The sequence below is a fragment of the Schistocerca gregaria genome, chromosome X, assembly GCF_023897955.1.
Source record: "Schistocerca gregaria isolate iqSchGreg1 chromosome X, iqSchGreg1.2, whole genome shotgun sequence".
Taxonomy (NCBI): domain Eukaryota; kingdom Metazoa; phylum Arthropoda; class Insecta; order Orthoptera; family Acrididae; genus Schistocerca; species Schistocerca gregaria.
This window is the reverse complement of record NC_064931.1, coordinates 702,517,941-702,545,784: the sequence shown is the minus strand read 5'-3', so window position 1 is coordinate 702,545,784 and position 27,844 is coordinate 702,517,941. Positions and strand designations below refer to the sequence as shown.

At 42.6% G+C, this 27,844-nt stretch overlaps 1 protein-coding gene across 1 annotated transcript in view; it reads right to left on the bottom strand.

The window, feature by feature from the left end:
• LOC126298286 (zinc finger protein squeeze-like) overlaps window positions 1–27,844 on the bottom strand; it is a 346,884-nt gene that overhangs the window by 300,454 nt on the left and 18,586 nt on the right. The gene's annotated exons all lie outside the window — the stretch shown is intronic.

Here is a 27,844-nt window from a genome sequence, read left to right as displayed (position 1 = left end):
TATTTTGAAAGATACATTAGCGAACGTAACGGCTACTGACACGAATGGCTGAGCCAGTATGAGCGCACGGAAGTAATTTCATGTGTGTACTCGCTAGGTTTCACAGTTTGCTATAATTCTGCTACAAATACACCACATTTGTTGCTTGAGCGAGAAATATTGGAAGCTTAAGAGGAAGAAATTGCTCAACAACTCACCTCTCACTTTTTTATGAAAGAATAATTATACGTTCTGTCATCATTATTTTAAAGAACTTAAGTATATATGAGAAATAAATCTTGAAGCCTGGTCCCTTTTGACCAGTTTCCTAGGCCCGATAGTCTTCTAAATGGGCGGTCTCCAAAGTGTTATACGAGGGCAAATGGACGCCTAACATGCTACAAAGACGTGATATCTGCATTTAAATACGTCAGTTTCAGACATCTCCTCCTCGGTGTGTGATCATTCTGTCTACATCACCGATCCCGGCGGAATGACAGCCTCGCTAATTACAGGTTAGGCCAACTGGCGAACCGTGGTTTGTTGCTTGCTGCCTGTCTAAAGATTTCCACTACCACACTGCAGCTTGCCGGCTGTGGTGGGACTCCACTGTCGCGCGACCGCTACGGTCGCAGGTTCGAATCCTGACTCGGGCATGGATGTGTTTGATGTCCTTAAGTTAGTTAGGTTTAAGTAGTTCTAGGGGACTGATGACCTCAGGTGTTAAGTCCCATAGTGCTCAGAGCCATTTGAACCACTCCACTGCCGCACGATACTGCCACAGCCGTGACTGATAGAAGATGCGGACCTGCTGGGTCTTCCCCTGATGAGGGGCCAAACTGACTAACTGCAAGCTTCCCTTCTGCCGGGCTGCCGCCCGGCCTTAAGATTACTACCTTCCTGGCTGTATGCTGCGTGTGCTAAGCGAGCCCTGGGTTTCCACCTTCACGACAAGTGGCACCCGGAACATGCTGTGGGTACAGGTGTAAGTGTACCTCCATCTTGGAGAGTCCTGATGCCCACTGTATCCGCAGAGGGGGGTCTGTGGGTCGCCTGTGTGGGCCCTCTGCCGCACCCCACGCCACCTTGCTGCCAGGCAGTGTGCCCGACTTGTCGCAAGCTACGTGAGCTGCCGGAGTGCTGTGACTACCATTCCTCGCCGATATGTAACCGAGCAGCCCAGCCTGTTTCCTGTGCACCTGGTAAGACAGTATGCATTGTAGAAATCACGTAAATAAAACGTCACTACAGATACCACTGTTTCAGTGACGCATTTGGGCCTAAGACTGAAACACTCACCAGCACTCAAAGCTCGTCCTCCGTCACTTGTAATGTCACCGTCGCACTGATGTCCTGACCCGGTGGTTGACCGTTGCAGTACTAATGACTCAAAAATTAAATGATAGTCTTAGTCTAAAGTTCTATGTAAGCTGTATTTCGCAAAATTATATCATAAAGTGAACAGCTGTAGATATTTGCAATAGGCATTGTAAACTGTAGCTAATTACGTCCATTTTCTACTTTATATGTTGTGCTTTCCACAGAGGTGCACAATGCATCTGGGATGGTATGTATTTACTTCGCTGACACTGCTTTCGTAAATGTCTATGATGCTACACAACAGAAAAGCTCAAGTAAAAATTACAGATTTTTTTTTTTACCTTGGACTACTTGTTTGATATCACTCTTCATGTACTACAAAACTCCGATGTCATTTTGAAAAGAATTCAGTAATTCTATATGACGTCATTGGGAAGCAGAGTTAGAGAATCCGTTAACAGAGACTAGGCAGTCTTCACTCTACCCACCCCCTTACAACCACCGGCAAGTCCCACATCCTCATTTTCACAGTAAGTCAAAAGTAAGGTCATACACGTGAGCGGAACATGCGGGTGTCCAAGCACATACGGAATTGAGTCCACCATGATCTTAAGGGGCAAAAAACGAACAATTTAATGAAGCAAATACGGGTTGGCGAGCTTGGCCTTGAGCCATCTACCTTGGTTATGTGGTCCGAAGACGATGTGTCCGTGTACTTGTAAATTTATCTTTACATTTTTACTGTGGTTTCGTTACCATCATCGTTGTATAATTACGGAAGCTGCTGTTGCAATGTTACATATTATTGTTGCAATACTTTTTTCTCATCCACGGTATCCTGTTGAATTTACATGGTAGACCTCGACCTATCGACATCCCAAGTGCGACTCTAATTGCTGTTTCTTTACTGACCCATTAGTTTTTGGTTTTTCCCTTTCTCACAAGTCACTTATTTGGGTTTAAGACATGTTTGGTGTGGATAGTTCTACTTGTGCCATCGCAGATACGCGACTTGGGAAAATGGGAAAATCCCGAAACTAGTCAGCCAATAAATAAACGGCAGCTTGAGTGTTAAATGTTTTAAAATGTCTTTTCTACAGTATCTGAGAGCTGCAAGATGCAACCTACTGAACACGTCAATACTTTTATTCGGGGTGCTAAATGTAACATATTACTTATCGTCTGGTGAACTTACTTGTTTATTAACAAGGATCTTCTGCCTAATATCTCAAATGACAGAACATAGTTGCGCATTAACAAAGTTAACCAGAAATGGACGACAAAATCAAGTATCCAGACTGAGAACCGGGCTATTAGGTTTTGTAACTGTCGTAGCTGGTCTCTCACTTATACGTTCGGACGCGGTAGGAGAAAAATGTTGATAAGGCAGAAATTCTTGTTTAAAGAACTAATTTATCTGTGATTTCGCCCTCTGTTTTGGCTTGGCTGCGCCAAGTTTATGGATATTTGGAACTTGCACATAAATGCAACTTCGGCAATAGCGGCCAGTTGTTACAGACAGTGCTAATGAAGAGACCGTCTAGGGATAGTACTTGGCTTTTCTCATTTTTTACATACCGTGTTTAGCCAGCATGTGAAGTTCCACAAAACCAAAGTCAAAGAAAAAATAGAATTCATATTCTGTGGACATCAGACGTCATTTGGAAACAGAGCAGTAACATAGCTGGACGGCCAAGTGGACGTTGGTATGTATAAGGGGCTAACAAAAAGTTTCCGTTCGAAGGTCGCTCAGAGCAGAATCGATATGACAATCACGCCAAACCGCTGTGAGCACTGAGGCACTCATCCCACCGACGCACCAGGTTGAAGATAACCGTTTCAAATGTTCAAATGTATTTGAAATCATATTGGACTTAACTGATACGGTCATCAGTCCCTAAGCTTACACACTACTTAACCTAAATTATCCTAAAGGACAAACACACACACCCATGCCCGAGGGAGGACTCGAACTTCCGCCGGGACCAGTCGCACAGTCCATGACTGCAGCGCCTTAGACCGCTCGGCTAATCCCGCGAAGATACCCGTTTCGTGAAACAACCTGTCCTACTGCATGGAAGAGTCAGTAACTGCCTGCTGCGCATCCTCGTAGGACAGGAATCGTCGACCTTTCCAGTCCTTTCTTAAGGAACCGAAGGAGTGATAATAGCATGAGGAGAGATACGACGGCTGTCCAGAAAGTAAGTTCCAATTGATCGCGAAGTAGAAACCACAGTGAAAATCAGAAATGTTTTGTTTGTAACAGTCAGCTACACCTTCCAGCTACTTCTCTACGGAGTCACCGATCGGACTTTGACGTTTGTCATAGTGTTGTACCAACTTTCCAGAACCCTCGTTATAGAAGACAGCCGCCAGTGCTTTCCGCCAATTCTCTACGCTGGCCTACAGCTCGTTGTCTGTGCCAAAATGTTGTCTTCATAGCCAGTGATTCATGTGAGCAGACATGAGACTCAGAGGGAGACAATTACGGGCTGTATTGTGGGTAATCAAACATTTCCAATTAAAAACGATGCAGGAGCATCTTCATTGCCCCTGCAGAATGCGACTGAGAATTGTCTTGTAGAAAAAACCGGACGACACTTATTTAATGTTGGCTGCATAGCTACAGGCGAAATTTCTGACCAGGCCCTCGTACTTGGCGGGAAACACTATTGGCTAGACATCTTTACGCGCTCACTGTGAGCTCAGAAATGAGAAGTGCGACGTGTTGCTATCTAGGGTCGTACTAGAGACATTGCCCAAAACATCTGTGGAAAGCTTTATCGGATTTTCATAGTCGTTTCCATTTCGCGACCGATCGGAACTTACTTTCTGGACACCCGTCGTACTATAGGGCGGGTGCTCGAGTGTCTCCCGCTTGAGTTGGCCTAACTTCTGCGTTGCGATTGGCCTGGCGACTTTTGTCGATTCGCGACCATCACGGAACTTGGCGCAACATTTACCACAAGAGTGGGTTCTAACAGACATGCTATCCAATACACATTCTTCATTCTCCGATGAATATCTAGCGGCGTTTGTCCTTCGGGAGCCAAGAAAAAAATAACAACACGTTTGTCCTATTGGTGATAATGTCGCCATAGTTCACGTTTCCGTATTCACCGCACCCACGTAGGAAAGACACAAATGCCACATCAATCCCTTGCCTATATGTCGGTGCTTATACGCCAGCATCAGCTTCACGCTACGTTGCATATAGGATGCTTGTAGAAATAACCATCCAAGCTTTCGCATGAACTAATTTAGGGGCACCACAGCAAACTGAGATCAGGACCCAGAACCCTGCTTCTCCATAGTTTCGGACTTTTCATATTCCTTGGAATCCAGCAAAGATCTCCTTCTTTCCTTTATCAACCTTCCGCCTGGCTACATGTCCAGCCCACAGGCATGCCAATTTCATTATAGTCATACTTATATCTTCCACTCCCGTCTATTCCGCGATGCATTTGATTGTTTTCTTGTAGTTGTTGTCTACAGTCTACAGACTGGTTTGATGCAGCCTCCATGCTACTCTATCTTGTGCAAGCTTCTTCATCTCCAAGAAACTGCTGCAATCTACATTCTTCTGAATCTCCTTAGTGCATTCATCTCTTGGTCTCCCTCTACGATTTTTACCTCCACGCTTCCCTCCAATACTAAATTATTGATCCCTTGATGCCTCAGAACATGTCCTACCAACCGATCCCTTCTTTTAGTCAAGTTGTGCCACAAATTCCTCTTCTCCCCAGTTCTATTTAGTATCTCCTCATCAGTTACGTCATCTACCTATCTAATCTTCGGCATTTCGAAAGCTTCTATTCTCTTCTTGTCTAAACTATATATCGTCCATGTTTCACTTCCATACATGGCTACACTCCATACAAGGCTTCCTGATACTTACATCTATATTTGATGCCAACAAATTTCTCTTCTTCAGAAACGCTTTCCTTGCCATTGCCAGCCTACATACGTATTATATCATTACATCAAACATCATCAGTTATTTTTATCCCAAAGCAGCAAAACTCATCTACTACTTTAAGTGTCTCGTTTCCTGATCTTATTATCTCAGCATCACCGCATCACCTGATTTAATTCGACTACATTCCATTATCCTCGTTTTGCTTTTGTTGATGTTCATCTTATATCCTCCTTTCAAGACACTGCCCATTCCGTTCAACTGCTCTCCCAGGTCCTATGCTGTCTCTGGCAGAATTACAATGTCATCGGCGAACCTCAAAGTTTTTATTTCTTTTCCATGGGTTTTAATTCCTACTACAAATTTTTCTTTTGTTTCCTTTATTGCTTGCTCAATATACAGATTGAATAACATCTGAGGTAGGCTACAATCCCGTCTCACTCCTTTCCCATCCACTGCTTCCCTTTCATGCCCCACGACTCTTACAACGGCCATCTGGTTTCTGAACAAATTGTAAATAGGATTTCGTTCTCTGTGTTTGACCCCTGCCACCTTCAGAATTTGAAAGAGTATTCCAGTCAGCATTGTCATAAACTTTCTGTAAGTCTACAAATGCTAGAAACTTAGGTTTGCCTTTTCTTAATATAGCTTCTAAGATAAGCCGTAGGATCAGTATTGCCTCACGTGTTCCAACATTACTACGGAATCTAAACTGATCTTCCCCGAGGTCGGCCCCTGCCAGTTTTCCCATTCGTCTGTAAAGAATTCGTGTTAGTATTATGCAGCCGTGACTTATTAAACTGATAGTTCGGTAATTTTCACACCTGTCAACGCCTGCTTTCTTTGGGATTGGAATTATTATATTCTTCTTGAAGTCAGAGGGTATTTCGCCTGTCTCATATATCTTGCTCACCAGATGGTAGATTTTTGTCAGAGCTGGCTCTCCCAAGGAGATCAGTAGTTCTAATGGCACGTTGTCTACTCCCGGGGCCTTGTTTCGACTTACGTCTTTCAGTGCTCTGTCAAATTCTTCACGCAGTATCATATCTCCCATTTCTTCATCATCTACGTCCTCTTCCTTTCCATTATATTGCCTTCTAGTACATCGACCTTGTATAGACCCTCTGTATACTCCTTTCACCTTTCTGCTTTCCCTTTTTTGCTTAGAACTGGTTTTCCATCTGAGCTCTTGATATTCATGCAAATGGTTCTCTTTTCTCCAAATGTCTCTTTAATTTTCCTGTAGGCAGTATCTATCTTACCCCTTGTGATATATGCCTCTACGTCCTTACATTTGTCCTCATCCCTGCTTAGCCATCTGGCACTTACTGTCGCTCTCATTTCTGAGTCGTTTGTATTCCTTTTTGCCTGCTTCATTTACTGTGTATTTATATCTTCTCATTTTATCAATTAAATTCAATATCTCCTCTGTCACCGGCCGTAGTAGCCGAGCGGTTCTAGGCGCTACAGTCTGGAACCGCGCGACTGCTACGGTCACAGGTTCGAATCCTGCCTCGGGCATGGATGTGTGTGATGTCCTTAGGTTAGTTAGGTTTAAGTAGTTCTAAGTTCTAGGGGACTGATGACCTCAGGAGTTAAGTCCCATAGTGCTCAGAGCCATTTGAAACATTTTTTTTTCTCTTCTGTCACCTAAGGATTTCTACTAGCCCCCGTTTGCCACAAGCACCCGTAAATTTACTATTGTGTGTATTTCATTTCTTGTCTATCCAGTCGATGTCATCAGCAGTCTTAAATATAAAAGCTCAATAAGCGGTTATATAATTTCATTGTTGGTTTGTATTACGTTTCTTTCGATACTAACGTTCTTCCACTCGTTGTTGAAGTTCATCTGCACTCAAGGCAAACAGTCATCCGCAAAAAAGTGGTTTAGATATATTCCATTAACACATATTCCTTCTTTGTTTCTTTAGTTTAAGGATTTGGGAATTTTCTCCAGTTCTGCTGAGAATGGTTTTACTCTACATCTAATTCTAAGTTTCCCGCATTTCCGTTGAAGTGTAATCGCTGACATACTTAATTTCTTCGGTTTACTAACCCAAATTGCACCAATGCCTTGTTTCTGAAAAGCAGTCAGTACAAATTTAGATGAAAGTGAGTAAAAAACTATGAATCCCACGCGAAGTGGTAATTGACATTCATTCTGTAATTTCTGCCACCATCTGAGTGCCCACTTCTAAAGCCAGCTTGTTCCTTTGCTTGATTGAACACCAAAGTTTTTTTCAACATTTAGTTGTAAATGGAAGTAATATATATTACAGAAACCCGAAAGTTCTCTGTTCCAGCTGGACTATTCTCTAAATGAAAGCTACTTTCTGCAGCACTTCATGTAGAAGGAAAATGAGGCAGGTGCAGAATATTTTTCTACGTACTATTTAGCTACGCTTGGTCCACGGGGCAAAGAAGGCCCGTCAATAGGGGTCTCTCACCTGCTTGGTGCACCCTTCGAGCTAGGTTTGCACCAAGTACGGGGAACTGCCACACGTACCGTCCTGTTTAGCTTCCGAAAGAAATTACTCTGCAGGAAGAGCCCATGTTTCAGGTTCTACAGCAACCACCATGACTATACGAGAGTGAATACTATTAAAGTTTGTACAGTGTCCTCCGGTGCTTCACGTGTCTGTGCTCATTCTATGAGTCTCTTTTCCCCGAATAATTTAATACTAAACAAACCAGCACCCGGGCCTCAGTTAGCGTGAAGAAAGAAGGTAGTAAGAGACCCCAGAAAATTTTTGATCACATAATTCATAGCTATATACGAAATGGACATATTAGTTATTTTGAGCAAGTGGCTTGAACTGTAAAGTAAGACACCGTAAATGGAATACCGTGACGTTCTTTTGTAAATAACCAGGATCGTATTTGTGAGCAACTGGATTGGTTTGTTAGTGTCATGTTTTATAATAGGTCTATAAGTGTTACAAAAAACACAAATTTATTAACGTGCTGTAGCGTCCATATCCAACTATGTGGGAGCATATGTAATGTATTAATTCAACACAGAAGTATTCAAATGTTCAAATGTGCGTGAATTCCTAAGGGACCAAACTGCTGAGGTCATCGGTCTCTAGACTTACACATTACTTAAACTATGCTAAGCACAACACACACACACACACAACCATCCCCGAGGGAGGACTCGAATCTCCGGTGGGAGGGGCCGCGCAATCCGTGATATGCGCCTCAAACCATGCGGCCACAGAAGTATTGAGACGACGACGAGATCACATGCTGCTCTTCAAAGTAACCCTCCCCCTCCCCCAGTATTAGCCTAAAGTGATTTAAGGAAATCACAAAAAGCCTTTATCTCAATGGCTGAACGGGAATTTGAACCGCGGTCCTCCCGAAAACGACTGCAGTATCGTAACCACTACGCCACCTCACTCAATGAGGCCGTTATAGCTCGGGTAAAATAGCTTTGTGGTTGATAGATTGAAGGAGTATAGTACAGTGTTGGGGCACTGCATATGCCTGCGAAACAGGCAATAAAACGTCCACATGGTGTTCGAGAAAGAAAGACTGCGCCCTTCCAAACGACTCGCTGAAACGCCAATTACAAACTTATTGTAAGGGGAAGGAAATCGATGGTGTCCTGTTCGCAACAACTAGCTCTGCATTTGCGTTATGAGATTTAGGGAAACCACTAATCACTTATAAGTGGACGAGAAGGGGATTTGAAGCGTCTTACTCCTGCATAAGAATGTAGCGTGCTGGTCACTGCGCCACCTCGATCAGTATATATAGCAACGAAGCCCAGTAGTCGTTCACAGGAGAGTGCAGAAATCCATGTGAGGTACTCAATATCGAACATTGTAGAAATTTTATATCTGAAAACTGATCGGCGGATTTAACGCAACTTATTTATTTGCTTCGAAAAAAGAAATGGCTCTGAACACTATGGGACTTAACTTCTGAGGTCATTAGTCCCCCAGAACTTAGAACTAGTTAAACCTAACTAACCTAAGGACATCACACACATTCATGTCCGTGGCAAGATTCGAATCTGCGACCGTAGCGGTCGCGCGGTTCCAGACTGAAGTGCCTAGAACCGCTCGGCCACTTCGGCCGGCGGCTTCGAAACCATATGAGTAGTTATTACAGTACGATGATTGTTACAAAGAGACAAGAAGAGCACTGACAAAATGGTAGTAAAAAGCTTTTATGTAAGTGTGTCACATTAAATAAGACCACACCAAGAATTATTCCCAATTTGATACTACACTCCTGGAAATTGAAATAAGAACACAGTGAATTCATTGTCCCAGGAAGGGGAAACTTTATTGACACATTCCTGGGGTCAGATACATCACATGATCACACTGACAGAACCACAGGCACATAGACACAGGCAACAGAGCATGCACAATGTCGGCACCAGTACAGTGTATATCCACCTTTCGCAGCGATGCAGGCTGCTATTCTCCCATGGAGACGATCGTAGAGATGCTGGATGTAGTCCTGTGGAACGGCTTGCCATGCCATTTCCACCTGGCGCCTCAGTTGGACCAGCGTTCGTGCTGGACGTGCAGACCGCGTGAGACGACGCTTCATCCAGTCCCAAACATGCTCAATGGGGGACAGATCCGGAGATCTTGCTGGCCAGGGTAGTTGACTTACATCTTCTAGAGCACGTTGGGTGGCACGGGATACATGCGGACGTGCATTCTCCTGTTGGAACAGCAAGTTCCCTTGCCGGTCTAGGAATAGTAGAACGATGGGTTCGATGACGGTTTGGATGTACCGTGCACTATTCAGTGTCCCCTCGACGATCACCAGAGGTGTACGGCCAGTGTAGGAGATCGCTCCCCACACCATGATGCCGGGTGTTGGCCCTGTGTGCCTCGGTCGTATGCAGTCCTGATTGTGGCGCTCACCTGCACGGCGCCAAACACGCATACGACCATCATTGGCACCAAGGCAGAAGCGACTCTCATCGCTGAAGACGACACGTCTCCATTCGTCCCTCCATTCACGCCTGTCGCGACACCACTGGAGGCGGGCTGCACGATGTTGGGGCGTGAGCGGAAGACGGCCTAACGGTGTGCGGGACCGTAGCCCAGCTTCATGGAGACGGTTGCGAATGGTCCTCGCCGATACCCCAGGAGCAACAGTGTCCCTAATTTGCTGGGAAGTGGCGGTGCGGTCCCCTACGGCAATGCGTAGGATCCTACGGTCTTGGCGTGCGTCCGTGCGTCGCTGCGGTCCGGTCTCAGGTCGACGGGCACGTGCACCTTACGCCGACCACTGGCGACAACATCGATGTATTGTGAAGACCTCACGCCCCACGTGTTGAGCAATTCAGCGGTACGTCCACCCGGCCTCCCGCATGCCCACTATACGCCCTCGCTCAAAGTCCGTCAACTGCACATACGGTTCACGTCCACGCTGTCGCGGCATGCTACCAGTGTTAAAGACTGCGATGGAGCTCCGTATGCCACGGCAAACTGGCTGACACTGACGGCGGCGGTGCACAAATGCTGCGCAGCTAGCGCCATTCGACGGCCAACACCGCGGTTCCTGGTGTGTCCGCTGTGCCGTGCGTGTGATCATTGTTTGTACAGCCCTCTCGCAGTGTCCGGAGCAAGTATGGTGGGTCTGACACACCGGTGTCAATGTGTTCTTTTTTCCATTTCCAGGAGTGTTTTAGGAAAGCAGTGTTTTTCCGTGATGATGATACGAAATATCAGAGATGATAAAGAAGAGCAAATATTTCCATTTAAGATGAGAGGCTATGGTTCGAGAATGACTGAGTCGAACATTATAGAGCCAAAAGTGTAATGGGGTAACTCTATCAGCGGAATACGAGAACCTACAAATCGTTGTTTGTACATCGTAATGAACTGATTTATTTACCAACAGAGTAAGGTAGCCAAACCCGACCAACCTAGAGGAAAGGGAGATAAACTAATGTACTACAGATGGCTTTATGAGTGAGGTGGCATAACGGGTCTTGATGTAACGGTCTGACTTAATAAGTTGAGTTGTATAGTCGATGAGCCATAGTAACTGGCGGTGTACTGAAAATTTGCAGACATAACAGTGGTGTACGCACAAGCTAACGGAAACTGCAGGGAATGTGACAAGTGCTATAGAGATAAGTATCCACGTAGGAGACATCCGACGCACACCATATTCCCAAGATTGTGGGAAATATGATAAGTGATACCACAGTACCGACTGAGGAGAATAACGAGCTGTACAGCTTGCTAAATCGGAAGCAGCCTGCTTGCTCTTGCAATTGTGGAAGATGGGCCTTCAATCAGCAGTCGACCACTTGCTTATGAAATGTGTTTCGTGTAGTGTCCTGTATGTAAAGTGGTAACTGAATAGCAGCAAAAAGTACAAACTTTGACGCCTGATGACCTCCGGCATCGCGATGTCTCAAGCCACTGGGTGCTGCAGCACCTTGCCTTGCTGCAAACCTTCTCTTCTGAGGTGAAGCCCGTGCAAGCAACGATGGAATGTTCGTAGTCGCAATAATCTGTATGAGCCGTTGAGGCTGCCCAGACTATGGTAGTGAAAAGTCATTAGACTTGTAGTGAACATAAGGGCGGCCAGTCTCAATTGTTGCATAATAGGCCCGTATCTCCTCCTTCCTCCCTCCCTCCGCCCCTCCCCCTCCCCCCTTTCAATCCCTCCGGTGAATACTGTGTTTCTGAGGGGCATCGTCTCATGGCCAGCACGTCCGACAATACTTGTCTTCTTATTGTCGTACCACGTAAATAGTCTTGCGATTTTGTTGTTGTTATCTTCCGTCCGAAACTGCTTCACTGCAGTTTTCCACGCTGTTCTAATCCATTGTACGTACGCAAGTCCGTTCATCTCTGCGTAACCACTGCAACCTATAACCATTTAAACATGGTCGTTGTAGTGAAGCCGTCATTTTCTTTACCTCTTACCTCTCGCCACACACCCTTTCTTTACACCTCAGGATGTTTCTCAACAAATTATCCATTCTTTTAATCAGACTGTGCCATAAATATCCTTTCTCCTCAATTATACTCAGTACTTTCTTATTATTTATCCCATCTACTCATATAATCTTCAGTATTCCTCTGTAGCAGATTATTTTAAAAGATTCCAATCTTTTCTTATTTCAACTGTTTAACGTCCACGTTTCAGTTCAACACATGGCTACAGTCCCAGATAAATACCCTCCCAAAAACTTCCTGACACCTAAATTTACATTCGATGTTAACACTTTTCTTGTTATTGTAAGTCTGCATTTTATACCCATTCTACGTCAGACACCGTCAATTATTTTGCTGTTCAAATAAAAAAATATTAATCTACTACTTTTAGTGCCTCACTTTCTATTCTAGTTCTCTCAGCAACGCTTGATTTAAATCGACTACGTTCCAATACCCTTTTTTATATTTGTCGCTAATCATCTGAAAGCTTTTTTCAAGACATTACCCATTCCGTTCACCTGATCTTCCGAGGCCTTTGCCGTTTCTGACAGCATTATAATGCCTTCGGAAACCCTTAAAATTTTCATTTTTTCCCCTTGAAATATTGCGTACGAGGTACCTATTGATACTCAAGAGAATCTGCTGCCAACAATTCTCCCTAATATGTGTCGACTCAGACAATTTTGGACCAAGGTTCCGTATGTCAAATTGATACATTTTCTCGTTCTCCTCGCCCCCGACTCTCATATCGTGGTAGTATAACGTAGAATTTTATATACAAAAAAAAACAGTCTGTTTGGAATTTATAACAATTATGACTCTGCTTTCCCCCCTCCGTCCACACCCTTTGTTCTGTCACTTGTTTCGTTTCTTCACTTCTAAATACGCTCTTTTCATGTGTTTCATCGTTTCACAATCGCATTCATCTCAAAATGTCTGCACACCGTCTAAAATATATAACTCTGTGGGGTCATCTCCATGTTTTACTTTTGCTTTTCTTGTCCTTTTTTTGTACTTATATAGTTTTTTTCTAGTGGAGAATTCCGAATTGCGTTTTCGTGTTTTGTGGGCAAAGAGTAACAGCTTTCTTTGGAGAGGAGATGGCTGTTGGTCAACGGAATATGGTGCGCTCCGCTGCATCTGCCGGTTTTCCAGTGAGACGACCGACTTCCGCATAGTTGGCCATTTTATCGCCCAAGCGCTTTCATGTTAGTGGTTTGCCCTGCATAATTAGCTTTTCTTTGTTCAAATGTAAGGGAAAACAGCGGCTGCCTGGTTCTGTTATTCTTCTTGTTTCCAGCAGTGTCGGAAGTCGAGTGTCCGTCCATGCGGAAAGTGATTCAAATCGGTTGCGCATGAAACTTTTTTCTCTATTACAGGCGTCAACTCGAACCTTATTGTTGTCCTTGTGGTTGGTACCATACCTGCAGTGTGTCACAAAACATTTATCAGCAGCAGTATTCGAAATGCGTCTTAAAACCAAAGGTTGTCAAACAATGATTTGCCATTTTAATTTGTTAATTATGCGCTATTTCTGTGAGTGAAAGCGTTTCTGTGAAATGAAAACACGAAATAACTGTTAAAATCACGAATATTCGCTAGCTGAAATATATTAGTAGATCCTAAAGGAAAAGAAAAGGAACTATAGAGTTTAACGTTTCGTCGACGCCTAGATTATTAGAGACACTGTACTGGAGCTCAACTGATCGATGATAAGGAAGAAAATCGCTCATGTGCTTACTACAACTAAATTTCAGCAATCACCTGCGTCGATATATGGAAACCACGGAACCGAAATAAGCATGACGTGCGGGGATTTAAATCATGTTTGTCACACAGTATGGTGCAGTGACTTATACCTGCGCAGCTCTTTCTGTCATACATAATGAAGAAATGGGTTTTGTCACAGCACATTCTTTTTCTCAGACAGCGACAAAGACTGTGGAAAAGTTAACAATGCGTTCGTAAAGTACCATCAATCATAAATTTATGCCATGCACGTGTTAGCCGAACAGTTGAAATGATAGTTTGGTAAACAGTTATTGCAGTTAATATAGAGTTTCACAAAAACTTATCCTTTGGAATGAACCTGAATGATGGTCACAGTGTAATGTGATCCTTCCATTCCATGAATTTACGAACGTTGGTAGTGGGGCGTTAAATCCCTCATTAAATCCTCCGTCCGTTATTTATGCATGCCACCTGTGACGTAGCTGTGAATCAAGTCAATTAAAAGTTTTAATCAGTTACATTTCCGATCATAAACTGTAAGATGAACAACAAAACTAGGTGGTACATTTAATCTCAGACTATCACTTCTAATATCTTCGCGAACAAGAGATGAAATCAGATGTTGCGAAACTCTTCGTAATAGGCTAACTGCAACCAGTTTTGCCCGATTAACAACACGTGTAGCGAACGTTGCTCAACAAGGCCAAATGTAACAGCCGTCATGCGTCCGATTTTTTCTCCGAGTATAATCTTGTAATTTGTAACTTTATGCAAATCTGAAACATTAGATATGAAATAATTGCCCGCTCTTGGTAATGCAACGGTGAGAAGGGTTCTAATACCTGCACATACATCGTAGTATTGAAGGATGACGCTTGTATTTTTCGCGGTGCTTTCTTTAAAAATGAAGCATGCGTCAGTAGGAGACACCCTCCGACATGTGCCACTATCACTCTCATTTATTTGCACTTTTACCTTATTGCTTTTCACACATCACCTGTTAATGATGGTGACCTTTTTACAGACGTTTGATCAACGTATAATGCCAGGTACAAAGGCATTCGAGTATGAAGAAAGAGGAGGAGGAGGAGGAGGATCTTAGTGTTTAACGTCCCGTCGACAACGAGGTCATTAGAGACAGAGCGCAAGGTCGGGTGAGGGAAGGATGGGGAAGGAAATCGGCCGTGCCCTTTCAAAGGAACCATCCCGGCATTTGCCTGAAGCGATTTAGGGAAATCACGGAAAACCTAAATCAGGATGGCCGGAGACGTTATTGAACCGTCGTCCTCCCGAATGCGAGTCCAGTGTGCTAACCACTGCGCCACCTCGCTCGGTATATGAAGAAAGAGAAGGCGCCTGGAGAAGATGATGTTTCTCCACAGCAGTGATTAAAGTCGGAGGGAAAGTAATACAAAAGGAACTTGAAAAATTGTTTACGGAGTGTTTGCGGAGAAGGACAGTCTTCCAAATTTGGAACAATGTTGTTAATATTCAACTTCACAAGAAATGAGAACTGCAAGACGTAAAAAACTGTAGAGGTATCAGCTTCCCCTCCGTTATGTACGAATAATTCACTTAAAGTAATACCAAACACTTATAAATCAATGTTGGATTTCAGTCAAGTAAGAGAACTAGCTGGCTTTAATAGTGGAAGTAGAACAATGGAGTACAAGCCTCGTTTGGATGAAACTGTAGAATGTAGCAATGAGTCTGAAATACCACTTTACTTTGGATTTATACATTTTGAGAAAGCTTTAGACTCACGTTCCTCTAAATCAGTACTAACAGTTGTTTAGTAACAAGACACTGAATTTAATTATATAGGTTGTATGATAATTAATAGCAAAAACTGATACGGGTGATAGCCTGGAGGGCTTTTGGTAAATTAAATGAGCTTCTTAAGTTGAAACATCTGATATATCTGAAAATACAAGGTACCAATATTGAATTATTTACAATGAGACGTGCACACTTAAAGCGATAAAGTTTCAAAAATTGACGGATGATCAGCGAGAAATGGAGAAATGCATCATTTTGGGAATTTCTAGGATTGACAGGCTTAAAAAAAGTGGGTAAAGCAGTAAAATTCTGTGCTGCATTCCAAAATATAATAGACGATAGGGCGACTTAATGGAATGTGCATTGACGTATGATAGACGACGGTAATACATGGGAAACTCTAGAGGTCTTTAGTCAGTACCGGATGTCAGATGGCTAATGATGATGATGTTGTAGATCAAATATGAAGGCCACATTTCTCTCTTGCAATGTACAACGGCAACTTTTCTCTTCAAGGTCCGATCAGTCGTGAGATTAGAACCACTGTGAAAATCTGAGGAAACTTGGAACAAATGTGTTGTGCAGTGTCTCTATAGTTTGCCCATCGACCGCATCAGGTTGCACTTTCGAGTTGTGAGCTCACAGTATAGGTACTTAGAACCATAGAGTCTTCCGCCAAGTGCGAAGTACGTGCTGTCATTATGGGTCGCCTCCTGATTTCTGACAGAAACGTGCTTCAGTGGTGCAGAACGTACAGACCTTCACGATGCAGGCGGTCAGGGAAGAAAGGGAGTGTCAACCAACTATGTTGTTCAGGAAGTTGACCAGAAAAGTCGAGAAAATCGTCTACGAAGGGTAGTTCAGAACAAGCGAATAGGCATGTTGTCATCTACCACTGCGCTTCTTCGTGACATTGCTCGGCCGCGCACTCCAGCTATAACAAAGACATTCCTGCAGCGTTTTCGATGGGACATGTGTTATCACCCACCATACACTCCAGATTTGGCTCCCTCTGACTCATCTGTTTGCTCTTTAGCTGCAGGCCGGCGCAGAGAATTGGCGGAAAGTGTAGGCAGCTGAGTTATGTGAAGACGGTACTGGAAAGTTGGTACCACACTACGACAGATGTCTTAAGTCGTGGTGGCTACTATGTAGACAAGTAGCTGGAAGATGTAGCTAAAGGTTGCAAATAAAAGAGTTTTGATTTTCACTGTCGTTTCCATTTCGCGTCCGATCGGACCTTGGAGAGAAGAAAAAACCTCTTATATTACTAAGCGAGTAACCGGGAATCTGGAATTCAGTGCCAGGTGAGGTTGCACATCTAACGGCTTCTGGGAGCAATAAAATTTTTTTATTTCAGTATTTCGCGTAATTTTTGACCGAATTTAAAAATTTAAAATGCTATCATAATCTGCTCATTAAGAGGTATGATCGTACGCTAAAACTTTAACACAATAAAAAACTTGTTATAGTTGTTTGTCTTGAGAAACCGAAACTGCGGCTGCGCAAGTACTCGGGCTTTATTCGTTCAGTATTTGAGAACGAGAGCACTTAGCGACTTCCAACATGTTTTACATATAATTTCAAACCTTTAAGAAACTTTTTCTCGCTGTCACCCCTCCCTCATAAGAGGAGAAAGAAAAAAAAATGTATTACATTTTCGCTGCTCGTGTAGTGAAATTTCAGCATCGGACAAAGCGTTTCATTTTTCTACTTCCGTACTACCGACCCTGTTTTAGACACATTCTGCAGACATTACTGCAGTCATGGACTGTGCGACTGATCCCGGCGGAGTTTCGAGTCCTCCCTGGGGCATGTGTGTGTGTGTTTGTCCTTAGGATAATTTAGGTTAAGTAGTGTGTAAGTTTAGGGACTGATGAAAAAAATTGTTCAAATGGCTCTGAGCACTATGGAACTCAACTTCTGATGTCATCAGTCCCCTAGAACTTAGAACTACTTAAACCTAACTAACCTAAGGGCATCACCCACATCCATGGCCGAGTTAGGATTCGAACCTGTGACCGTAGCGGTCGCGCGGGTCCAGACTGTAGCGCCTAAAACCGCTCGGCCACTCCGACCGGCTAGGGACTGATGACCTTAGCAGTTAAGTCCCATAAGATTTCACACACATTTGAACTTACTTTCTTACTTTCTTCTTCTCTCTCTCTCGTTTTTTTTCCCCCTCAGATAGTATTCACAGATACCACTGAACGCGCCTGCAATATTATATCATTTCGCGCGACGTATTTCGACAGATATGACGTCATAGACATTTAGATGCGTGGAAAATTAGCTTCTGCTTAAAATGGCGCACAGTAAAACTTCAACATCGGGCACTATGTTCTAATTTACCATTTCTTTACTACTTATTCTACTCGCACTACACTTTGCAGGCAGTGTCTACGCATGTTACTGAACGTGCAAAATTACATCATTGTACGACACACAGTTCAGGACACATGACGTCATAAACACGGAGATGCGTGACAAACTCGCTTTTGCTTAGCACAAACTGCCTAGTTTTTATTCATCCGGTGTTCCATAATACAACTTTGAAGCACAGTTTCAAGCTTTCTGTAAACTTGTCCTTTAACGTTTGAAGCTGGGAGCTGGATTGTGGGTTATTGTGCTGAGGCTGGGAGCGTGTCTGCGGGCGCAGCGCCGCGGGCGACGCCTGCCCTTGAGACGGCAGCGCCGGCCCACACTTCACACGCGCTGCGCCACACTTCCCACCAGCTTCCTCACTCACTTCTTTAAAAACGTGACTGTTTCTCAAACTTTTGTAAACAGCTTGATCAGGGCCCGCTACCGGTCACAGTTTCTTCGTTAACTTGCTTAAATTATTTAATTTTGCAACGCGGTTTGAGGTATCTCTTCATCATCAGGCAAAAGGTAGCAGTACAAAAGCATTTGACACGAACACACACAGATCTCAATGTAGTAGTTTTCTACTTTGGCATGTGCTGTTCGTTAAAATTGCCTCTCTTCTTGCGGTGTATTCTCCTTCTTTAATTATTTTTGGGTATTTGTATTTTGATATTCTCATAAACAATCACAGGCTATTTGCTTTATTGCTAGCACTAGAAACTAGCTGTGATTCAGATAATACTATCTGTACATTAATTCCTAACAACCGCTCTGTCCGCAGCAAGCGATGCCTGCGTTTACTAAATGAATCTGGATTTCTCTATATAAGGTGTAGAAGTATGAAACCGGAATTTCCCTATAGATAGTGCTAGCCGTCGGTGTAGGGCCCATGAGACGGTGTCTGCAGCACCATCTGCTTCCTGTAACGGCTGACGACGAATGTCAACACACAGTAGCCCAAGTTCCGTACATCGGTATCTGTTTAAAACCCAACTACGATTTTCGGACATCATTGGTTTTCTGTTATCATTTGAATAAACCTGCTGCAGAATCGCATCGAATTTTTGTCGAAGCTTTCGGCGAACACAAAGTTTCGAGTGGTTCAAAAACTTCAGAAGTGGTTATTTTGACTTGAGAAACGACGAGCGCGAGATACCACTGGAAAAGTTCCAAGACAAAGAACTGCAGGCCTTATTGGATAAAGGTGATACTCATACTCAACAGGAACTCGCGGAACAATTGAATGTGACGCAAAAAGCCGTTTCTCTTCGGTTGATAGTTGCGGGAAAGGTGCAGAAAGTGGGAAAATGGGATCCGCATGAACTGAATGAAAGACATCAAGCAACTCGAAAGACTACTTTTGAAATGATGCTCGCCAGATACAAAAGAAAGTCGTTTCTTCATGGAACAGTGACAGGCGATGAAAAATAGATCCTAATCGTCGCAAATCGTGGGTGAATCCAGGGAAACCATCGACATCCACTGCAAGACCAAATCGCTTTGGAAAGAAGACAATGCTCTGTATTTGGTGGGACCAGAAGGGTTTCATCTCTTATGAGCTGCTAAAACCTGGAGAAACTGTTAACACTGATTGCTACCAAGAGCAGATGATCGATTTAAATCGAGCATTGTGTAAAAAACGAATGTAATATGGAAAAAGGCAACACAAAGTCATATTGCTCCATGCTAATGCCCCATCACACACAGCAAACCGGGTCAGGGAAACGATCAGGGCATTCAGTTGGGAAATACTAAGGCATGCGGCTTATTCTCCAGACTTGGCTCCGTCCGATTATCATCTATTTGCATCACTGGGACAACCTTTCGCTGAACAACGCTTCAGTTTGTATGAAAAGGTACGAAAATGGCTCGCTGACATTTTCGCTTCAAACGTAGAACTGTTTTCTTGGCGTGGCATCCATAGCCTGGCGGAGAGGTGGGAGAAATGTATAATAGCAATGGAGATTATTTTGTATAAAATATTGTTCATCAGTTTCAAACAACAGAGTGTAATTATTGCAACCAAATTCCGGCTTTATACTTCTACACTTGGTAAATCTGGATTTTTGTTGTCCGCTCTTTACAAACTTGTGAATAATGCTTATCACATGTTGTTAATATAATCAGCACTACTGTGGACTAGAATCGAGGTGTGGAAGTCGAGCTTTTCCCGGCATGTTGAATGTTCGAGAATGCAACCGGGTTACGTCGTCGACAATAGCTGATATTTCGACAGGTGAATACAACAAGTAACAAATGAAAGGAGAGGCCCCTTTGCCTCGCAACTTAAATCCTCGGTGGGCCACGCTGTGTCAACCGGAAGCGAAAAGCAGCATGTACAGAGAGCCGCACTTTAAACAACTAAGAACAAAAGATAACCAGCGCCAGAAGTTATCGATAGCAAAAGATTACTTAACAGCGGGTTAGCAAGTGGCAGTAACTCTGTCACTTTATTGTTTGGCCAGGGACAGTCACCGCTGATTTCTCATCCATTATTAATTAATATTTTGCGACCGATAACTTCTGGCGTTGGTTATCTTTGGTTGTTGCTACAGCTTCTGTTGTCTTTACTCGTACGCCTTCTGTTGTTTCTGGTGCACGTAGCCCAGTCCAGTGAGGGTTTAATTTTCCACACACAGCAATCTCCCGTTTCGTTTGTGCCTTGAAAATTGGGAGTGTTTCCTGCCGAAATATCGGCCGTTGCCGACGACGTTAACTGGCTGCATTCTCGTAAGTTATTTCTAGAGTGACGATCAATCACTAGAATCTGCATTCTAGTGCGTAGTGGTGTTGATTATAATAAACGTTTTGTAATGGCTCTTCACAAATAAACAGTGGACAACAAAAATCCTGATAGCCACAGCAACGGAAGAAGTGAAATACGCCTCAAGAAGACAATCATTTCTGATGGACATAGCAGGCCATAAAACATGTCCAAATAAAAGTAACTAAATAAAGATCTACGTGTAATCTTGTTAAATTTTTTGTATTGCCTTTTTTGACGTACTGATGAGGTCATTCCCCGAAACATGTTGCAATATTAAATAAGTTTAGCAAGTTAACGATGAGTTGTTACTGGTAGCAGTTTGATAAAACCTGTCTTTAAGCATTTCAATTCATCGTCTCAGCACGGCTTACCATTGTTTATTCTATAACAAACGCTTGAGATACGTCAGTTTCCACGTGACGTTCCCTTCTGCAAAAGCAAGTGATTCAGAATTAGATGCCCCCCCCCCCCCCTTCCTCAGCCGCCAGGGGAGTGATGGTACTATCCGGAAACTACAACCGCACACTAGTAAGAACGAAATTATGCTCTTGGGACTGTTGGCCCTCTACTACGATTATGCTTGCACGTAGGTCTTGTGAAATATCTGTGATCTCCGGCTACCTTCATAGACGAACTGATTCCTTCAATTTATCCATGTTATATCGAACTTAAGAATAAACATGAATGTAATCGGAAACGTTGTCCATCTGAAAACAGCCCGAAACATGTTATGGCACTGAAATAAAGCGTTTTAAAAGCATTTACGACTGGTTGCCTTATTCATCATCAATCTCGGAAGCACATTAGAAGCAAGATACTTTTCTGCTTTAGTCGCATTTAAAAGCAAAGTCTAGTTCGACACGACGAGCTATCCACAAATTAGACATTATTTTCCCTGGGTACATTTGTCATAAGTGCAGTGTTTTCGTTTTTCGGGTGCTATTTGGTTTATTGTGCAAGAAATAGATTCCTCGTCAGACAAATAACTAAATTTCGTCACAAAACCTAGCCAACACATTAAATAACAAAAATATCGAACTTATGACAAAGTACTCGCCCAAAATAATGTATGGTTAATAGATGAGCATCTGGTGACGGCGGCATTCTGCCCAGCGCCTCCAGTCAAAGTAAATACTGATACTGAAACGTCACTGAAGGGTAAAAGAGTACCTGTTTATAAGTTAATAATTCCGGCTGCAGTCGTTGGATGCGACTAATCAAGCTACCCAATCTCTTACAGGATTAAAGATCTCCATCTTTTGGACACCATATATGAAGAACATTAAAACCATTTCTTTATGGTTTATCTTAGAAGAAGGAAAAATTCAGAAAGTAGAGGGATTTAAACATCTAGGAGAGTGGATAGATGTTGATGTGACAGAAACACATTACGGTAGTACGAATCAACCCAGTATGAACAGCTTACGATCAATATAAACTTAAGACATTATCAGCCTGTGATCTAACCTGAAAACTTGTAAGCTGCTGGGAGTCTGAATCTCTATTAGGAAACTATAACGTTTGGAACTTTCTGGAAAATATTGTGTCCTCGAAGAACTGTAGACTGTTCATTTAGAAGAATAGCTAATCAAGAGTAACATATCGGGATGGAAAAGATCTCGGACACTGCCATGAACAAATGGACTATTTTCTTTGAACACATCTGTAGAATGGACCAGCGAAGATGGACATAACAGAAAGTACAGTTTATTGTGAGCAAGAAATCCAAAGAGCGATAGATACAAGAGGTACAAAGAGCTATAGAAGAAACATGAGCACAAGAAATAGATGCTTACCACAGGATAAACGTCAAATGAAAGTCGATGCTGCTACAGTTTCCTAGGGCAATAGGTGGATGACCAGTATGTCACTGACAGAGGCGCGTAGAGGGTTGCAAAGTGTGATAGCAAAGGCATACTGGACGAGGATAAAGAGCGAAAGAAAAGAAAATGATCCCAATTAATGTTGTCCACAGATGACCGAAACGAAAAGAAGAAAAATTTTATTTGGGATCCTACAACTATCAATAATATAATTAAAAATAAACAAGAAATAATAATAATAATAATAATAATAATAAATGCTGTATTAATAAAATTTGCACATGTGTAATACGAGTGGGAATAATAAAACTGCTTAGGAACTAACAATAAAGAAAGCAAGTAAGGATACAAAAGTGAGATATTATAGCATATTGAGATACGTGGGAGAGGATTTCAGGGAGGCTATCCAAGCTCAGGAATTCGTGGTACGGAACTGAAATGTAGCCCACATTCCACCTTTTGACACTACGGAGGAATGGTTCATTTCAGTTCACATAGTGCCGAAATAACGAAGTTGCACATTCTAGCCAAGATGCGGGCAGAATGCAAACTTCCAGGCAGATATTTCTGAAGGAGGCGAACTACGAGGTCACATATTTGCCCTCACGGCGACGCGTGGTGGCAGCAGCTATTTCAGTGAGGAAACAGTTGCTACTTGTTACATTCCTGCGCATGGTTTCTAGAAAGAGTGTTAGAATTTGAGAACTCCTCCGAAGATAAGCATTGCATTGGTGTCTGGTTATCAGTAAAAGGAAAGACACTCTTTGAAATGGAGCAAGAAGAGCTATGTCACAGAAATGGAGAATATCGTAAAGTATGCCCTAACCCTCTCGATCTTACTGTTCAAGGTTCGCACTAACTTAAGGGCATGACAAAACATTTAGTTTGTGTACTGCAGAAGTTACAGAACCGCGGGTGTAGCGATTAAGACACTGTACCTGCTTTCGGGTGGACCCGGGTTCAAACAAGACATATCATCAGTATTTATTTTTTCTTGATGTTTCATGAAACAACATGACGCAGATACCACCATTTTTCATTTCAAACAGAGATAACAGCATTCCTTTTCTAGCATTCTGTATTCCGAGCTTGTCCTCAATTTCTAATAACCTAAGGGACGTTAAACCTAAAACCCTACTCTCTGGAACGCACTGCTGCTGCATTGAAGACCACCGACGAGGACCTATTCCAACGTGTGAAGGTCAAACTTGAACACATGAGCAGCTGTAACTTGTGATGGAAATAGGTTAGACAGAACTTATAGTTTCTACCGCTTACATTGTGCCGCTATTTTTTTTAAACTTTTAATAAATTTGAAGTATATTCTTATAGCCCTATGCATCTGCTAGAGACACTTCGTTTACATCGGTAAAGATTGTGATCGTTATCGCTGTGCAGCTCCGACAATCGACTGAAATGTATGTTCAACTATTTGGGCTCGACCAGAGCGAGGTAGAGGCAGTGCTGGTGTGTTATAATAAGAGTAAATGGAGTGCTCGGAGCGCGCGGCCACTCCTCGCAGTCAAACCGGCTCCCCGGGACTTCCAGCCATTAGTACTCGCTCCTAGGCGCCCCCGTCTGCAACTGGAAGCTGCCACCTGAATATTCCCAGCGGATGCTGGAAGTCAGCTTCGAGTGCAACAAGGTCGCGCCCGCTCAGTGGCGTCACGCGGAACTTCCGTCTCGAGTGGCCGTGAATTAGCAACAAACAACTAGCAGGAATTACCATGCCGCCAGTGGAAATGGAGCCCTCACGATATTACGAAACAAGTGTATAAATGTAATCATTTTTGTGACTAATATCGGCGAAATTAGTAGTCTCACGTGAAGATTACCGCCTACAGCCAGGATTAGTTGCACTTGGCTTTTATTGGCATTATTATTCACGATTTATGTATCTCTTTACATCTGCATCTACATATATACTCCGCAAGCCACTGAAAAATACCTGATGAACGGTACTTTGTAAAAGTTTCGCGATTTTCTGCCGAACTCGGCTCATGTATTGAATGAGAGGAAAGTGACATTTCATATGCAGCAGTAAATGAAACCAAAGAGCAATATCGGAATGGAATTACAGTTCAGGGTGCAGAAATAAAAATTTTGAGGTTTGTCAGAGACGTCAAAGCGGATGGAAGATCAAATGAATAGATGAACGAATGATCAGTGTTACGAAAAGATGTTATAAGATGAACTTCAACAAAAGTAAAATGAGAGTAATGGATTTTAGTCGAACTGAAACAAGTGCTGCTGATGGAATTAGATTCGGAAATGAGACACTAAAAGTAGTACATGAATTCTGTGATTAAATCAGAGCACTAGCTCAAGATTGCCGAAGTACAGATGATGTAAAATACCTTCTGACAATGGCAAGAAAAGGGTATTTGAAAAAGATAAATTTGTTAACATACAATATGAGTTCAAATGTAAGGAGCTCTTTCCTGAAAGTATTTTTCTGGAGTGTAGCCTTGTACAGAAGAGAAATGTTAACAATAAACATTACAGATAATAAAAGAATAGAAGCTTTTGATATGTGGTGAAATGTTAACAGAAGACTGCTGAAGATTAGATGCGTAAATCGGATAAGTAATGAAGAATTAGTTAGTAGAATTGGAGAGAAACGAAATGTATGGCACAACTTGAGTAAACGAAGGTCTCGATTGATATGCCATTTTGGCAATGGAGGGAAGTGTGGGTGTAGAAATTGTAGACGAAGAGCTGTGTTTGAATGTAGTATGCAGGTTCAAGTGGGTGTAGGTTTCAGTAACTACGCACAGGATACACTACCATGGTGAGTTGCATCACAAGTTTTCGGACTGAAGACCAAAACAGCGACGACAACAACAACAACTCTACGCGAGAACTACGATGGAAATAGTGGATTTATCACATTTTCTTCCTCGAATGTCGCTTCTCTAAATTTAACCAATAGCGTTTCGAGAGAACACTGTCACCCTTCTTCAAAATATTTCCATTTACGTTGCATAATCATTTCTGTCACACTTTCGAATGGGCTATACTGATTTTCTGCGATCCTAGGAGTACGTAGCTCAATTCGTTCGATATCCGCTGTAATATTTACTTAATAAGGAAGGGTACTGTAGACCTGGTCAACTAGTGTTTTGTTTGTGGTTTCTTTACAGGTGCGCCGCACTGACCCAGAACACTGCTTGCAAATATATGGATGGGACTTGACATAGTCTACCACTAGTTCCACGTTTATGTCACATGCCATATCGCTTCTTAGCGTTAACTGAAAGTTTTTAAACGTTGGGCTCCAGAAATGTATCACCAACTTTTAATCCTGTACTAAATGTAAAACTGTCTTCAGTTCCTGGTTTGATTTGAGTTACCGAGCCACACGCAATCCAATGACGTCGGCTTCCTTCTCTTTTTCATAAATCTTTTATGTATATTGGAACGTAAATGTTCCTATCCTGCTACTTTGTGGCTTAGCCGGTATTACATACGTTTCTGTCGATCATACGCTGTTCAGTTTAACGTACTGGGTTCTGTAATCAAAATTCTTAAACCCCTTCACATGTCTGTGAATATATTAGGTATGATCGTCTTTTGATTATTAGTCGACAGTATATTGGAATAAGGAATCTTCCCGTTCACTTGCATGTATTATTTACAAGACTTTGGGTGTGTGAATAAAGCGATCTGTGTCTTAAATTAGTGGTTCGACCGCAGAATGTGTTGCAGCATCCTACAGCGCTTATATCCATTCATCTTGCGATTATACCCATTTTGACCTGTGCGCTTTTTCCGTCACACAGGACAATTCGCCGCACAAGATTTTCTTAGTAGTTTTGGAACTAATTTAGTGTAACGTGTAACAGGAATTCTGTGAGGACCTGGTGCCTTTTTGGACTAGAGTAGTGTTAATTGGTTTCAAGTGCCTCACACAGGCGAGAGTGTGCAGTGACCAAACGTTGTCGCGTAATGAGTGCCATCGACAGGGGATCTCATATTGTATTCATATTTCTAGATCCCCAGAATGCTTTTGACGCCGTTCCTCACAAGATACTTCTAAACAATTTGCATATCTATGGAGTATTGTTACAGTTGTGTGACTGGATTCCTGATTTCCTCTTAGAAAGGCCACAGACCGTAGTAATAGACGGAAAATCATCGAGTAAAACAGAAATGATATTAATTGTTCCCGAGGGAAATGTTGCAGGCTTTCTTCTGTTCATAACACATACAAACGATTTAGGAGACAATCTGAGCAGCCCTCTTAGACTATTTGCAGATGATGCTGTCATTTAGCGTCTGGTAAAGTCATCAGACGATCAAAACCAATTACAAAGTGACTTAGTTACGACATCTGTTTGGTGCAAAAAGTGGCGATTGACCGTAAACAATGAAAAGTATGAGGTCATTCATATGAGTACAAAAAGAAATTCGTTAAATTTCAGTTACACGATGAATCACATAAATCTAAAGGCTCTCAACAAAATACCTAGGAGCTACAATTGTGAACAACGTAAATTGGAACGATCATATTGATAATATTATGAGAAAGATAAATCAAAGACTGTGTTTCACTGACAGAACACTCATAAGACACAAGAGGTCTACTGATTGCCTACACTTCTCTTGTCCGTCCTCTGCTAGATTACTGCTTTGCGTTAAAGAATCCTAACTAGACAGGATTGACGGACGGCATAGAAAAGTCCAAAGAAGGGCAGCACGTTTTGTATTATTGCGAAATGGGAGAGACTCACTAATATGTTGGACTGGCAGTCATTGAAACAAAGGCCTATTTCGTTGCTGCGATATCTTTCAAAAAATTTCAATCACTACCTTTCTCTTCTGAATGCGAAAGTGTTTTATTGTCCCAGCTTACATAGGAAGAAATGATATTTGTGGAAGAAATAAAAAAAATTAGAGCTCGTACGGAGAGATTTTAAGTGTTAATTTTCGCGCGTGTTTTTCGAGAGTGGAACAGAAAACAGTCAAAATGCTTCGAAGAACCGACTGCCAGGCACTTAACCGTGACTTGGAGAGTAGTCATGTAATTGTTGATATATGTGTGATAATTTCCTTATGCGTGAATTCAGTATTAATGACGGAAGTTCATATACGGGCTCTGTTTGTGACGTCTTCACTTTCAACACCACACTGATCCACGGGAGATTGGAAAGAGGGTTTTTATGATACATTTTTCTTTCCAAGGTTTAGAAACTGTATTAATTTGTGGGGTACATGGCTGTGAAATTACCTT